Source organism: Anas acuta, chromosome 1, assembly GCF_963932015.1.
Source record: "Anas acuta chromosome 1, bAnaAcu1.1, whole genome shotgun sequence".
Taxonomy (NCBI): domain Eukaryota; kingdom Metazoa; phylum Chordata; class Aves; order Anseriformes; family Anatidae; genus Anas; species Anas acuta.
The window spans coordinates 71,506,535-71,523,653 of record NC_088979.1 but is presented as its reverse complement, the minus strand read 5'-3'; the positions used below and the strand labels follow the sequence as shown (position 1 = coordinate 71,523,653).

The following is a 17,119-nucleotide window of genomic DNA, read 5'->3' as shown; positions in this document are numbered from 1 at the left end:
TAGTTTGCATCATATAAACCAATGTGTTTTTGTTTGTTTGTTTGTTTTTTCCACTTTATGTTGAATAGTACTTGGGTTGTCTAAATTTCCTTGGAGTAAGATGATCACTTACATCCCAGAACTGCTAAATAAGATTCTTGGTATACCTTTTAAGTGATTTGCTGCTTCTGCTCTGGAAAATATTACTTGAAAAATATGATCTCTAGACAGTTTGGAAATACAAGAATATTATAAAAGAGCAGGTCATCTCTGTGTGTTGAGTATGTGCGAGAGTTTAACTATGCTCTGAAGCTTTGCCTCTGCTAACTGCAAGCAGCTGACTCTTCAGCAGCTCTTCTTTGAAATGACTCTTTAGTACTGAAGCACCAAGTTAGGAGTTGTTAATCATGAAAAAAAACGGGAGGGGAGGGGAGGAGAGGGGAGGGGTGGGGAGAGGAGGGGAGGAGTTCAGTCACAAAGCATCAGGTGAATTCCCATTAGATTTGTGTCCTGTGCTTTTGTTTTATTTATTTATTTTTAAAAATAATTTCAATATAAATTCTGTTGGAAGTGCCTTAACACAGCTAGGATATTGTCAAGTTTTCCAATGTATCTGTTTTCAGAAGTCTAAACTAGAACTTCGAGGGGAGAAAAGCTTTCTGGGGCATGAAGGGATAAAATTTGACTTACAAAATCTTCATCCTAGGAGAGCCTATTTTTTCTATTTTTTAAAAATAGAGGCAAAAAAAAAAAAATAGTTCAAAGACTAGGTGTACAGTCAATTTATTATTCTACTGTCTCAACAACTCCTGTCAAGCAGAAGCAATAGATTCTGGTATGATCGATAGTGAAGGTTATTTGGCATATAAAGTTTTTAATGTATTTGGGGCTCATTTTTTTGAGGTAATGGAATTTGGGTTTTCCAGAGAGCTGGACTGGGATCTGATCCAAGACATTCATATTCATTAGCCATGATTTCGTATCCCAAGGTAACTCTTTGGAAGAAAACAAATACATCTGGATTTCACATAGATTGTAATGCAAAGCTGCAAAAGGAAATGCGAAAGTAACTGTTTCATTGCCAAATAGACCCAAAGACTAACCAAAGTCAGAAAAAGTATAATGCAACTTGGGGAATTTAAGTAGCAACCAGACTGTCCGCAATACATTACAGTGATGAGCTTATTATTCTTTAAAGCAATGTTACAGGTCATAAGATAAGTAGAACCATGTTGCCTTTTCTAGACACAGAAGTTGTGTATTTTTCCTTTAACAAATAACTGGAGATGCTATCCTTTTTTTTTTTTTTTCTTTTTTTTTTCTTTTTTTTTTTTCCCACAGAACTGTAGAGGAAACAAATGTAGTGAAATTGTTTATTTCGTATCCAAAATTGCTCTGTCCAATGTTGAAAATCAAAGTTGGCAAACAACAAACCAGTTAGTAGCATCTCTGTGTGAAAAGGCCATGAAGCATGGAGCCATCTATGAAATACAGTCTTTTCAATGAATGATTCATAATAATCCAAATCTATAAAGTTTTCTGAGTAGACCTCAGAAGAAAAGTAAATGTGGATATTTCTCTTTAGAGCCATTTGTAAATGTGTGGCCTCTGAAGTCTGTCTCCAAGGGATACAGTTTGAAGTAATATTATTTTAAATTAGCAGTGGTAATATAGGCTTTTAATTCCTAGGAAGAAAAAAAAATCACTTTCTTTCACTGTATAGTATTTATTGGCATTCAGTTCTGGTAGTTGAAGTCTTCAGTCTCCTTGGAACAGGGATAAAATGTCCCATTTTTAATTTGGCGGATCTATAGTCAACATAGAGTCCAGCAATAACAGCTGCGGTGCAGGTGTGATAGGCGAAGAGCCTGCCCGGACAAAACTGTCTCGCTGCCACCTGGGTCTTACAGGAGTAGCTTTGGACTAAGCCTGACAGGGGATGCCTTTCAAGGACCCAGCAAAACTAGCACCCAGGCTCCTTGGGCTTGGCAGGAAATGTGCTGTGGCCCCTAGGCATTTGCACACGTGTCAATGTGTGAGATCCACAAGGTCTACCGGCACACATGCTCTCATAGTTTGGATCTTTTACCTCCAAATAGGCAATATAACTTAATTCCACAGCTTTGCCTGGCCTCAGTTCTATTGTACAAGTGCACAGGTGAAGAACAGCATACTCTAGAAAACACAAGGTTAAGCTCTCATTAGTAAGTTGGAAATAACTTAGAAAAAGAGCATAAATTCTCTTAAAAACAGCTAGATTTTATTTACAAATTCCCTATTTTGGTTTTTCACTTAGGATGTCTAAGATATGTCTCAGCTGTTAGATCTGTAGAAACAGCTCGTAGGGCAACACCCCGTTTGTGCTCAATAGAACTAAAACTTCATTTTCCAGATTGAACATTATCTTTGGAAGCCAGAGACTTTGTGCCACTTCTTCACACTGCAACTTGCACAATCATTTTTCTGATCCACTCTCTCCCCCTTCTTCACTATAATACAATATCTGTGATTGTGACTGATGCCACCTCTGCAGCAGTTCCCACATCAGGTGATTATCAGCATCAGAGACCAGCTATGACTGCCACAGGTTGTTTTGTTTGTTGTCTCATTGTACATGGATACCAGTGAGCATGGGCATTCTTCTTTCCCATCTATTATTCCATTTGCATTAATCTGCATTATATTAATAGACAGGAGACATAAATATTTATCATGGTGTTATTAACAATGAGTATTATTATAATGTAAATATAGAAAGCATCACTACCTGTATCCCCAGTTCTTAGTAACATGAAAGAATTTTCTGTTGCTTCTTTGTAGCATCCAATCTACATTTACCATACTGGTTTCCGTAAAAAAAAAAAAAAATAAATAAAATAAAATATTTTTCATGGCTTCATCTTCTACACAGTTTTCAAAGTAAATTCTTAATGCTGACAGAACTTCCCCAGTGCACTAATGAAATATATGAAGGGGTCAACTTGTATATCTTGTGCTCCTTTATTTTAGTGCTGTTTACCCAAGTTATAGGTACTTCATTGATCATCATAGGTACAGCATTCACTGGAAACCCTTACAACAAAGCAGAATGATGATTCTCCTCCCTGTCCCCGTGCTCTAATTTCACTGGCATCAGGCAGTGCTAAAGCACATAAAACAGCAGGGAAAGAGAAACGCTAAATGTATCAGTTCTCAAAATTAGAACATTCCTGTTTTGAGTATGATTTTTTTTCTCAGCCACAAGAGGTTACTAATTTGTTCCAATATTTCCATGAGCAATTGTGGCCTTCTTTAGGTATCACATTCTGCAACAGTCCCTCTGCCTGCAGGGGAGCTTCCTTGTCTTTGGGTTGAGGCTGCTTCTCACTCTTCCTGGCCAATGCACAGGCTTTCAGGGCTCATTTTTTCCCTGCAGCAGCTCTTTTCCAACAGCAACACCATCTTCCAAACAGAGAAAAGCTGACAGCAGGGAGAGAGAGAGGATTTCCTAGAAGGGAAATCCTTTAGTAATGAATGGATTGCTTCCTCCATATGCTTCCAGAACAGGGGTCCCTCATTTTACTTTGCTTTGGAGACGTGAAGAAAAGAAGTAAAATGGTGTTAAAGCCCTGTGCCTAAGAGCACAGGAAGAATTGTTAAGCTGATTTTAAATCCATGAGAATGTACATGAATCTGCAGTCAACTGTGCATTTTCAGAGGTATCAAAAAACCTTTTGTTTCTGCCCATTTACATATATTAATAAAAACTAAAGGCATAAATCTCGCATAGATTTTAGCATGTGCCCCTCAGCAAAGGAAGGTCCACAAAGACCTCCTTTAGGTGCCTCTGGAGTCAGTTGGTCTCATAGCAAAAGAGTTTCTTTCCGTTGTTTCATGCTGCAGCAACAGGACACTGCAGATAGAGAAATCCCTTTACTTTTTCATTATTTCTAATTCCTTCAATAGCACATATTCAGACATACGTCAGAGAAATTAATGAGTTTTTTTTTTCTCTTTTACTTCTAGGCAGTATTCATGACTGACTATTAACTTTTTGGCTCTCTCTTTAACAGCCCTGAATACGACTTAAAATATATGATAGTCTTAATAATATATTAGCTAAATTTATTAGCTAACTTTACACATGAGAATGGAAGGAACTTGCTCGGTCCTAGAGTCTGATTCTCTACCTATGCAGGCAGAGATGTTATATAATTCTTATTTAAAATAACCCAAATTATCTAAATATATCTTTAAAGTACTTATAGGTCTCATTCTTGCACTCGGTTGGTCCTGGGGACATTGCTGTCCTTAAATCAGATATTTTTTTTACTCAGAAAAAAATCAGATGATTTTTTTAAAATCAGAATTTATTTTTTCTCCATTTACCTTCCCAAAATATATATAAACAGGATTTGTGAATGATTCCACTGTTCAATTCATTATCTTCATTGTATGTTCTAGAATTTCAGCTGATCTAGTAATGCATTCACCACCTATCACACAGAATTTTCTGTCAATTTGTAAATGGGAAGAGTAATTGTCTGTTCTGGACAGAGGAAATGCAAAGTGTTGGTCTATCATATAGAGCTTTATGGAGTACAAGACATAACACTGATGAAATTTAACAAAAGTGTTTTAATTTAAAACTATAACTCTCTATATGTCTCTAAATACTCTCTAAGCTTATGGTAAATTTGAGATGTTTGATGTCTTGACTCTAAAATTATTCACCACTGTACATATATTTTTGAAAAGCTTAATGCAAATGTCAGCTACTGGGGTAGAAATAGTAAATTACAGGAATTAAATTAGATATAAATAAATAAATAAATAAAATTGCATAGGGACATTAACCAGAAATTCAAATAATTAATGTGAATGGGTTGCCTAATTACTTAAAAACAAAATTGTTTTAATTTCCCTTATATCATCAGTCTTTCTTTACAAAAACTTTTAAGAAGCAAATTAAAATAGCTGTATAAATATCTTTTTTTTTTTTTTTTTTTTTTTTTTTTTTTAATTTATAGGTTCCAAAGCTATTTACAAATGTTGTGTATGGAGGAAACACTTTGACATCAATGCATATCCTCTTAGAGGAGAGAGAGGGTAGGAGCATTATAAAACAGTTGAAAGCTTGCAGCCAAACAACACAGCTAAAGTTTGAGGAGGAACTGGGGGAGAATTAAAGGAGTGCTGTCAAGATTACTAGGACTAACATGAATCCTCTTGCAGAAACCATCATGTTATCATAATGCACACAGAAATCGTAGTGTACTGCCCTCACTTACCTGCACCTCAGTTTCACCAGCTAGTGAAACACCAGCCTGGGTTCTGTTTTAAAGACTACAGGAAAATTTGCATAGATTTGACTCCTATTGCCACTGTACATGTGTATCTTAATGCACTGTCATTGACATTTCCCAGTCAAGATTCAAAAAGGAAATAACACACAGCTTGTGAATAAAGCATTATATGGAAATGAAAGACACTATAAGAATAGTAAGGAAGAGTTAATATTATTCATAACTGTCACCAAAAGTTATTGGCCTACTGCCCATTAGATACTTACATCTTTTGTTACTGCTGCATATGCATGTGCAAGAGTCCTACAGCACATTTACAGTGTCATACTTAGATGTTTCACACAAGTATAATCCTCCCCAGCATTTGTTCAGAGTTGTCAGGTCCACAGTCATAAAACCAAGGACTTTGCTTTAGGAGAACAGCAGCATCTCTGTCCAAACATCTTTATTGCCACATTAGCAAAGATATTCTCCCATGTTGAAGGGGTGGCCATTTCTTTAGTCCATCATTACATCATTGGGTGCGGCACCTGAAATTCAGAAAGTATAGGTTTTGAGAAGCATATTTAATTTAGGTCTGTAATTTGCAAAAGATTACCCAGAACTGCAGCTCATTTTACAAACACTGCCAGGGCCTTGCAGGGGTTGTGGTCTCCCTGGGGGCCATGGGGGCTGCCGATGGTTTCTGAGGGGGGACCTGGAGCCTGGCACTGCTGCAGCCTCACTGGTGCTGGTGGCCCCAGGGTGATGTGGGGGCCTGGGCCTGGGCAGGTGGGGAGCCCCAGGGAGGTAACAACCACAACACAGCCTTTGTACAGAACTAACAACCTCCAATCTAGTAACAGTGCTGTCTTTGAAAAAAAAAAAAAAAAAAAAAAAAAAGTAGCTAATTTGCAATAGTAGTTTCATTAGTAGTTCCAGGAATCCCGACCAGCTTGTTGGTTAAGTCCATGCCTGAAAGCATGTACACCTGCACTGGTGCAGATGAACCCAAATGCTCCCTGCCCATGCCCCAGTGGTGCTGAACTGCAGCCAGTTTTGACCCAAAGGACGTACATTTCAGTGCAGTTTGGCAGCTGGTTGAACTCCTTATGTTGAAGGAGCTCAGCACTGTCAGAGCTTAGCACCATACCCAGGAAGCCGTCTGCAGCTGAGGCAGGTGTGTAGCAGCCTTGGGAGTGTCACACCCCGCCTAAGTGCACCTGCCATAAGTTATAACCTGAGGTTGGAAAACTAAACAGTTAGCTGATGGTTAGATTCTTCTGAGCTAATATATTTAAGAGACAAGCATATTTTGCTGTGGCTTGTTGTTTTAATTAGCATTACAAAAAGCATTTCTGTAACTGACAGAAACTGACACCATTACATTGCAATTCATAACGAGCCTTTTTAGTTCCTAGCCCCAAGCCACTAAGTGAACACATCAAAAGCTGTAAATATGTTATAGCTCTGAAATCATAATGTTTGGCATCAGTGTAGAAATGCTTCACAAACTTTAAAGAATATAGCGTCTTGCTATGTGCAAGCACTACATTCCCCAGTATTGTAGTCATATAGGAACAAGTTTTTGCTTTAAATGGATACATCTACTCTTCTAAAGTGAATCCTGTGTCCATTCATGTACATGGTGCACTGGTTTGCATTGTGGAGTTAGTTGAACTGGAATGCACAAATTATTTCTTTCAGGGGAAACAAAACTTGAAGATGCATTGCAGCACCACACCTAGTGTACTGCAGCAGCTACTGGGCGTTCAGTCTCTGGGACCAGCCTGAAGTAAAACAAAAGCCCCACAGAGCACAGTGAGATTGTAGCACAAATTGCCCCACCCTGCAGATCCAGCAAATAGTGTGTGTGTTAGTCCTTGGTGCTTGATAATGTAGAGAGAGTCTATGTGACACAAAAGTCTGCTTTTTCACCAAATTTCACCCTTTAGTTTAATAGTGCAAAAGACACTTTTCGTGCATAAGCATTTTATATGATATATTTAGCATTCATATTTCTGCAAGAAGAACACAGGATAATGCAGGTTTTATGCTGTATTTCCTCTTATAAAATGGCCTTAAATCATGATATATTCTACTGCCTTGCCATCTCATATGATAGTTTCCAAGAACACCGTTCATGCTGTCTTATTTCCCAATTTTAAGTTCCTTTCTCTATTTATTTTTTCTCTCTTTCAGTATTCATGTTAGTTCTAGAATTTAAAACAAAAAACTACTAAGTGGCAAGAAAGTTGCTTTCATCAGTAATGGAGCGTGCAAAATTTGGTATATAACTTCCTGAAGAAGGTGGGATTAATGCATTCTGAGTCCTTTGGCACAGCAGACTAACTGAGCTGGGAGTTTGGGGTGACATAATACATTTTTCCATGTAAATGCAAGGAAGAAAAAACACAAAGGAATCTAGGTTTCATCCATGTTGTCGCAAAGTCTGGTAAAGGCATTAGTGAAAGGCAGTGATTAATTTAGCACTCATATAAATGAAATGTGCTGTCAAAGTCATTTTTACTCTTAGTCCAAGTATAACTTCATCAGCTGTTGGTAACATGTCACTTTCTAATTGTTGTTATTTCTCATCCATATGCTCACTAACATATTTGCTACTCTGCATTACCACAATAAGCCTTCTTTTAGTACACATGCATCGGTGTTTTCATAACACCACTAGAACATTATCCAGTGACAATGTACTTCTTTTCAGATATGATCTCATGACTAAATTATTTCTGACTTTCTGCCACGTATACCCCTAGGTCATATATGTATTTTTCTTAATGGGGAAACAAATTCTACTGTATGGATTGTGGTATGCAAAAGAAATGTTGCTCAATTACTGTTCTGTCTCCCCTGACTCTCATTTAACTTTGCCCTTTTTTTCTTTTTCTCCTTTTCTAAATAATTATATACAACAGACAAATGAAGTACAGCCTTTCTAAACTGAGCTTACTGCACCAGCATATAGGAAGAACACAAGATACATTGTTTTCATGATACTGTAAAACAGGAGCTCAATAAGAGACCTAATGTCATAGAACATGAAGTGGGAGCTATTCCAGGTCTAAGTTTCTTGAAAACAGAATAGGAAAAAGACAGTGCACACAAGTAAAGTTACCCTAGTAAGGCACAGAGGCCTCGTAATGTTATTCATCTCCACTAGCTTGGCTGAGAGCCCGGTTACTGATCTCCTCCTTTGTACCTATTGCCTTCCTTCAATCTTTGCAGTATACATCTACTTGCTTGTTGGGTTGCAAAGAATAGTTGAAACTGTGAAAGTCAGATGTGAAAGTCAGAGTAGCTGTTTCCCAACTGTAGGATATCTTCCTGCATGCTTGGTTTCAGCAAGAATACTGCTAATGCAGTATAAGCACTTAAAAAAAAAAAAAAAAAAAGTTGTAATTTAATATATTTCCTTAACTTTACTACTAAGATCACCCCTCTGGAAGTTGAAATTTTCCTTGAAAAACATAACAAAATAGCAAGCACCTGGCAAAACATTGAATGGAACAGTGAAACTGGGGGTGGGAAAGACTTATTATTATTATTAGTTTCTCTCCAAATCATATTTCAAGACAATATTTAAATCTACCATACCACTTATATGACTTTCCAGCTATCTAGATCATTGGCAGAAATTTCCATTTTAATGTTGCTTCATAGCACCACCACTGTGACAGAAATTGGTGCTTATAAAATGGGAAGTATCAGCATGTGTAAGTGTTGCTACTTGAAATAACATGGCAAGAGGAACTGAAGGCTTGTTTAGAAACTACATAAGGACTGTTTTGCCACATTAACACCAACTGGATGTGCAAAAGCTCCAGACCTCAGAAAACTGAACTCTTTATTCAGTCAGGTGCCTAAAAAGAATCAGACATTAAAATCTGTAAGCATTTAAATTCAAGGATTGTTTGGCATGTCTATTAATAGCTCACCAGACATTTGCAGTCATGTGAAATAGCTCAGCCATGTCAGTCAGGCTATAATGGCTAAATGAAATCAGTCTAAGTTTCTGTTTGTGCATTCACATTTGCCCAAAGAATATGCTGTTTGAAACAACAGAATCAAACTCTGGTTAAAGAAGTCTGAGTTTGGACAAAAGCCAGGGAATTCTTTTATCCACAGAAAGTTAGATTCCTAAGCAAAGCCTCAAAATGTGGGTGAATGTGGATTAGTGTAAGAACTGGATTATCATAAGAAGTATGGAGTCCTTTTGCATGATGTCTTTACACCAGTACGATACATAAAGCTGTAATTGTGCTTGCATTTTTTATCTGCAGATTGTTAAGAGTCAGAAAGGTTATGTCAATTTCTCTATTTATGAATAGAAATCTAGTACTTACATGTAAAATAAATGGAGGATTTAGATTTATAACCCCTGAAAAACTTGCATTCCATAAACAGTTCTTGTTAAGAAAGCCCTAAGCCCTCAGAATTCAGGTGTTCTATTGTGCTGACTGCATCTTGTAGAAGCTAAGGCAGAATTGCTCTCTATAAAGTCAGCGTATCCTGTTCTTGAATGGGCCCTTCAAGATGTAGCCAAAATAATTTTAAAAAGATAACTAATGTAACAGGACTTATAGTTCACGTAAAGGCACAGATGCACGGTTATAGGACAAACTTGAAAGAAAAGAATCACTGTGAATTTTTCTACACTAGATTATTAAAAGCCATATATTAATATTAAAGAGCAAGAAAGAAACAACAAACTACTCCATCTCTGTTTGAAACAAAAACTGCACATATTTATACTAATATGCAGAATCAATCACAGGGAAGAGGTAGCTTTTATGAATGGACTACAAAATATATGCAGTTTTAGTAGTGAACGTTTTGTATTGGCATGAGAAATATGATGTAATTGTTTTCTCATATGCTCAGAAACAAGATGCAATTGACTTGACTGAAAAAAAAAAAAAGAAGTACGGTAAGTTAGATCAACAACATTAAAACTCTTTCAGAGGAGCAGCAGTAGCTTTCAGTTGCTCCCTGACCAGACAACACCTTACTTGTTATTTTGGCGTTATTATAAGGCTGCCAAGGACAAATGGTTCAGGAAGGTCATTCCTTCTTTAAGGCCAGTTCAGTTTTCTCCTGTACTGAACCAGTGGGTTTTATTTTATAATGAAAAGGAATGCTGCAAAACTACTTAAAAGCAGTTCCTAGCATGTGCTTCAGTCTAGACTGTCTTGTCTATGCAGTTGCTAGACCACGTTGGGTAACAGCCTTTTCAGAGACTCATAGAGTTGTATGTCAACAGGGACCATTACATCATCTAATCTGACCTGCAAGATATTATAAGACCTCATTCAGTTATTTCTGTTTTAAGCCCAGTAATCTATTTGGCTAAAACTTTTCTTCCAGAAAGTGATCCAGGCTTGAGCTGAATATATTAAGAAAGAAGACTATGCCTTCTCAAATGGATTTTTGCAATGTTTGATCAGAAATTGTGACTTATTTCCTTTTTGCAGATGTCCAAATGTTAAACTGTTTATCATTATTATATCAGTGACTCCAATATTCATTATTTTCCCTTTAAGATAAACCTTCATTCTTTTGAGAAATCACCTCTTCCTACATTCTTTAATCAAGTCTTTTTAAGCCTCTCACTGTAGATTGTGTTCTGTGACACTAAAATTATTTTTCTATATCTTTTTCATTGTTTCAAAAGTCTTTGAGAAAGAAGGTAGGAGAGGAACAGAGTTCTAGCACTCTGCTACTCCTTTGCATGTATTCATTCAAAGATCACATAGTCCTCCCACTATAGTAGTATTCTGGCATTTCATACCAGGTTGAGAAGACACTGTAATCAGACCCTTTTCAGGGTCTGTTTGATAACAACTTGCCTTTTGAGATCCCATGGGTGAATGCCCTGCATGTTAACACCCATTTTGTTGAAAGGACCCAGACTATCAAGCAATCCAGTTTCCAGTGTAATGTCATCTTGTTTTGATCATCACTTAGTCTTCTTCAGTCCTAGGAATAAGTGCTTTCAGCAGATTTTTTTTTTCTCAAAGTCACACTTACAAAGTCAATTGTGCTATATTTAAGGCAGATATTTAGAAACACAGGTCTTAGAATAACATTTCCTCACTGACAACTGCCTTTGTAATATATTGCAGTTAGTCTCGACCTATCTTATACATTCTCGGGTAATATTGTAGGGTATTCACCTTATAAATCAGAATTCGGTCTACGTTATATAAAGTCTTTCAAAACTGTATGTAGATTGCAAACCTGCTATTAATGTCACCACCCAGACTAGTAATTGCAAAGAAGAAAATTCAGGTTTGTTTGACAGCTAATGCTGGTGCAGCTGGCCCAGGCTTGCTCAGGTCAATCTTCCTGCACATTTTAAACATCAGTACCACATCACCACTCTCCGACTTTTTTGAAACTTCCCTGGTATTATCAGTATTTATTTTTAAAGCATGGCATTAGGCCAAAGATTTTCTTTACCACCTATTAAAGTATGAAATAAATGCAGCATTCACTTCAGGACAGATAGAAGGGATGTCTCCGCACAATTATCTCATCCAGTTTGGGCTATAACTAATCCGTCTGCTTTATAAAGAGGTCATAGATGAGGCATGCTTGAGAGCTGTTAGTCCTCCAGCATCTCCCACTATTTCTGGTTGCACTCAGGAAAAGACACATACCCCCAGCAGCACCCCACAGTTCACATGAGTCAGTTCACCAAATGTAGTACAGGCAACCAGAGGAAATGCTTTCTAGAGACCTACACTCACAACAGGTAAGAAGCTAAGAACATACCACTAGTAAGGAAACAGTAATTGAAGCAAAGACTAATATGCACTCTCTGAGCTGGATGCCAATCACTCAGCTGGTGTCTGCAGTGAAAACACAACCTCAACAAACACAGCTAAGACCAATTACAGAATCACAGAATTTCTAGGTTGGAAGAGACCTCAAGATCATCGAGTCCAACCTCTGACCTAACGCTAACAGTCTCAACTAAACCATATCGCTAAGCTCTACATCTAAACGTCTTTTAAAGACTTCCAGGGATGGTGACTCCACCACCTCCCTCGGCAGCGTGTTCCAGTGTCTATCAACCCTTTCAGTAAAGAAGTTCTTCCTAACATCTAACCTAAAACTCCCCCGGTGCAACTTAAGCCCATTCCCCCTTGTCCTGTCACCAGGCACGTGGGAGAACAGGCCATCCCCCACCTCGCTACAGCCTCCTTTGAGGTATCTGTAGAGAGCAATAAGGTCGCCCCTGAGCCTCCTTTTCTCCAGGCTGAACAAGCCCAGCTCCTTCAGCCGCTCCTCGTAGGACTTGTTCTCCAGGCCCCTCACCAGCTTCGTCGCCCTTCTCTGGACCCGCTCAAGCACCTCGATGTCCTTCTTGTAGTGAGGGGCCCAAAACTGAACACAGTACTCGAGGTGCGGCCTCACCAGAGCCGAGTACAGAGGGACGATCACCTCCCTAGCCCTGCTGGTCACATTCCTTAGTTATTTTGGGTCTATCCCATTACCTGCAGGCTCAGGCTGCAAAGAAGCTGAAAACATTCTCATCCCTCTCCCCACATAGTCTCTGTGTCATGCTCCCTTTCTTCACGTTTAGCAGCATTAACACAGCCAGCATGGAGAGATGGCTGTCTTCCAGCTCTGTTTCAGGAGCTGCGATGGTGGCAGTGCAGCTGGCTGCACCCACTGGGTGGTAATAGACCTCTCCCCACGGCTGCAGTAGGTTCAAGGCACACCTTCTACTCCAGAGCACCTAAGGCCAGGACTGTATGTGCTAGGGCTATAGGTGGTGCTCCACACACAGAGGTTTGGGCTGTTGCCTTCCCCTCCCACTCTTCCGTATGCCCTGTGCCAAGAAGTGAGGAATAAACAGGGATCCAGCCATTTGTTCACACTGGGGCTGCCTCTGTTCCCATTTTGTTTTCTTTGCTTCAGCCCAAGCTGAAGTGAAGCTGTTGATGTGTATGGCAGGAGGCAATGAAAGGTGACTGCTTCGAGGAGGAATTCTTTACAACAGATGTTTTTTAAATAAAGCAGAGGGTTTGTGGTTGTTTTTTTTTTTTTTTTTTTTTTTTTTTTCTTCTAATGCTTTTAGCACACTCTAAGGAAGTAAAAATCTGTTCTGAATACATAAAAATTCAGCTTCATGAAAAGATGCATTTAATGTCTGATTTTTTTATTTTTTTTTTACTTCACATATAATTTGGAGGACGTTTTTTCTCTTTTAACTGGTGCTTCTAAAAGACTGGCTTCTAGTGTTTCTTACCTAAAGGGCCATATTTCAATTAATGACTTTTTGGAGAAGAAAAATATTGTTTTCTGAGAAGTTTTTTTACTCCACAGACTAAAAAAAAAACTAATGGGAGAAAGAAGAAATGAAAAAATCTCTCAATTTATTGTGTCTTATTGAAACAATACATTTCTCTCAACATAATGATCAGTAGTAACTCTTCTTCATTTGTACATTAGATTCTCATATCTGAGGTAGGTCAAGCTCACCTGGAATCCCCACAACCCTTGCACTAGGGAATCCTACTTGAAAAATAATTACTCAACTAGAATGTACCTGTCACATCAGAACTAATACCCTTCAGTTTGATGAATGGACAGATGCCTGTGTAGGATAAAACTAGAAGACATTTATATGGAACAAACCCTGATTCCAGGAATGCCAACTAAAGCTCTTTGTGCTTTTTAAGCTTTCCCTTCAATAAGAGAGTTAAAGATTGCATTAGACAGTATCTGAGCTGTCTGCAACAGAGTTTGTTAACCTGTTATGTTTTCAGTGGCAGACAAATTTTATTAAGTTAGAAAGATGTCCTGAGGATGTACATAGCCATACTACAGTGTATTTTGTTTCTGCTATGTAAGTTCAAAAATTTGTCTTAGGATTTAACTGACCAGTTTGTAGCTTACAGATGCTTTAACTAGAGTGCATAAACCTCCAGTCAGTTCAACGTTGAGAAGTTGCAGTGATGGTTGCTCCACATACCATATTTTGATTATATCGCCAGATGTTTAGGAACAGCCTAATTGTATTTTAAACATCTGCCTGTTCCCAGATGCTGCATTTTTGCATGCAAATAAATTCTTAAAGGACTCTAAAACATGTCACAAACATGGATATCATGATCCCAGTGTTTTAGATTGCAAAGCAGAAGACAAGTACTCATTAAAAGTCTGACCAGCATTATGAAAGTAGGCTTACTAAAGTACTGAGTACTTAGTACTTCAATAAATAGTTTGGGTTGCCTAATGCATATCTAGAGTTCAGCTTTTCAGCTTTAGAAAGTAATTGGCCTCTTTGCTGCAAACGTAACATTCAGCTTTAAGTGAACCACAATGTTCAGACATACTAGCAGGGAAGAGTTTGTTGGCAGACAAAACAAGGTGACTGTATGGACTCTATTCATCTTTTGTCTGAGAGCTGTATTTTGTTACCTTTACTCCGTCTGAACAGTCCTGTTGAAGAGAAAAATGGAAGTTCCCTGGGAATCTAAAACCAATAATACTGTTACTCCTAGAGATTAGGACATTTTTACTTGCTGTCCAATGCTGTGTTTCTCTGCCCCCTAGTGGTGAAAACACCATCTCAGAAAAAATAACTTTTCAAAAACCATGACAAAGATTTTAGACAAAAGACATTTGACAGTCTGGAAGGTCTTAACAAAAGATAGATAATATGATGTTTTACATTTAAAAAGGATACCAAAGCATTTAAGGCACCAAAATTTGCCTTAGTATAAACACTATAAAACTAGTATAAAACTAGTATAAACATATATTAGTTGAAATACTAGTAGAAAATGGGGCATGACTCATATAACTGCTTGTTACATATTTGTTACGGTATTTTATCTATGAATTTCAGGTTGAAAGTGTAATGAATAAGCAACATGTTGTTAGCAAAGGCAGAAAAAGATTTATTCAAGGAATGTGTCTTCTAACTAGGTAATTCAAGTATATGTTGTAGTTCAATCCTACAAACATAAAAATGCAAACTTGATTTCTATATTAAAAAATCTTATTTTTCTGAATATTATGTTCACGGCTTCTGTCCGTTCATCAAACTGAAGGTTATCAGTTCTGATGCACTGGGTATAATCTATCTGGAATTATAGATTTTGCATAATTTAAATTTCTAGTTGACTTTCTGGATAAATTAAGCCAACAAGCTTGGAAAACTGAAATAAATGTCATGCATGTGCTGTATACCTGAAATGTGTTAAAATACTTAAAATGTATAGAATCACACTAACAGCTTTCTTTTAAGCACTTCTACTTTATTTCACCTTCTTATGTTGTTACTCTTTTGAATAATTTCTGCCTTGACATTTATATTATGTTATAGTAATTATGGTGGAGTTTAATCAATAGTTAATATTGGATCCTAAATAGTGAATAATAGTATTTCCTTTTGATGAGGGTATAGAAACTGTCAATGCACTCTAGATAGCAGTTGTCACATCAATGAATGCCTGAAACTTCCACATCAATGTAATGCCAAACTGTGTTCACATAATCTTCTCTTCATTACAGGATTTGGGGGGGAGGGGGGAGGGAAGAAAAGGGAGGAGAGGGGGATGGGGGGCTGACAACACACTATAGTAATTAACATTTCTTCTGATCCATTTCCCATACTTACTAACAAACTAGCTACCTCTACAGTATAACAAATATTGCTAATATTCTGGTTTTAATTTTCTCATGTGCATATATGCATACTATGCATACACATATATACACCATATAGTAATATATGAGAAAATAATTCCATCTATAAATGCATAAGAAATGTAAATGGTTGGTTTAGTGTTGCTAAGGTGTAATTTTGCTAGTGCAGAGTCTATAAAGCACAGACGGACAAATAGTTGTGTCATTCAAAATCCCATCCCTGCTTTAAGCAACAAGGGCAGCTTTCTGGGCAGTCTTCAGGAACAGCTAGGAGAACTGCAGACATCAGAGCTGAGCCTTCTGAAGTCAGAAGAGACATTTCTAGTATTTCAATAATCCCTGCTTTTATGCCTGTCTTAAAGGATTTGAGCTTCAAACCCAAACACGGTTCTCTTCCTTCTTACCCAGATGAGAAGACGGCAGATGAAGGCAGAGAGAACAGAGAGCTGCCACACAGCTCTGGTCCTGGCAGAGGCAGTAGTAACTCCTGTCAAGGGGAGATGCCAGGGTCAGGTGCTGGATGTGTTAGCAGACACTGGGACAGCAGCCAAGCAGGCAGACCAGGCTCTCTGAAGCAGCAAAGGGTCTTCCCATACAGAAAGAGGTGGAGAAAAGTCAAGGCTCTGCTCAGGGAGCACTGCAATCTCCAGGTATTTGTCAATGAAGCGAGCACTTAGCAATGGTAAAGACTGGAAAAGGGGAGCTCTGGTCAGGAAATGTGGGGTTGCAGTAGGGCAGGAGGGGGAAAGGTTTGCAGGGGAAAGAATCAGCAAGTAATAGATGGGACTGGAGCTTCTTTGGGTCCTTGGTAATTCTGAGCATAGATGTAGCCCATATTGCTGGTGATCAAAAGCTGGGAGAGGCCCTAGAGAGAAAGGTTGACTTTGGCAGCAGAGCAGAAATAAAGTACCTGGTATTACTGAACACTTATGGTTGGAGACCAGTTAAATTATAAAACTACAGGGGAAACTCTTGGTTTGTTTAATATTTTGAAACTGGCCAGTGTCTGTAATGCAATATGGGAAGGAAGGAAGTCTGTAGTTTGTGGGGAAATCTGATCTACCTCACTGGTAAACCCAAGCCAGTAAATTCCAGGATAGAACTAAAAATAAAGAGGCTTTTAAATAAATGCTAAGGTTAAAAAATACATAACATTTAAAGTACAAGGAAATTTTGTTTTCTGCAGAAGTATT

General features: G+C 38.0%; 1 long non-coding RNA gene across 1 annotated transcript; it reads right to left on the bottom strand.

Annotated features, from left to right (window-relative positions):
• Nucleotides 1-394: 394 nt before the first annotated feature.
• On the bottom strand, nt 395-6,442 carry LOC137856628 (uncharacterized). The gene is made up of 4 exons (XR_011096664.1): nt 6,321-6,442; nt 5,531-5,794; nt 2,747-2,821; nt 395-2,154 (listed from the first exon to the last, which is right to left on the bottom strand). It is a non-coding gene; the product is annotated as an uncharacterized lncRNA (long non-coding RNA).
• Between the last annotated feature and the right edge of the window lie 10,677 nt (nt 6,443-17,119).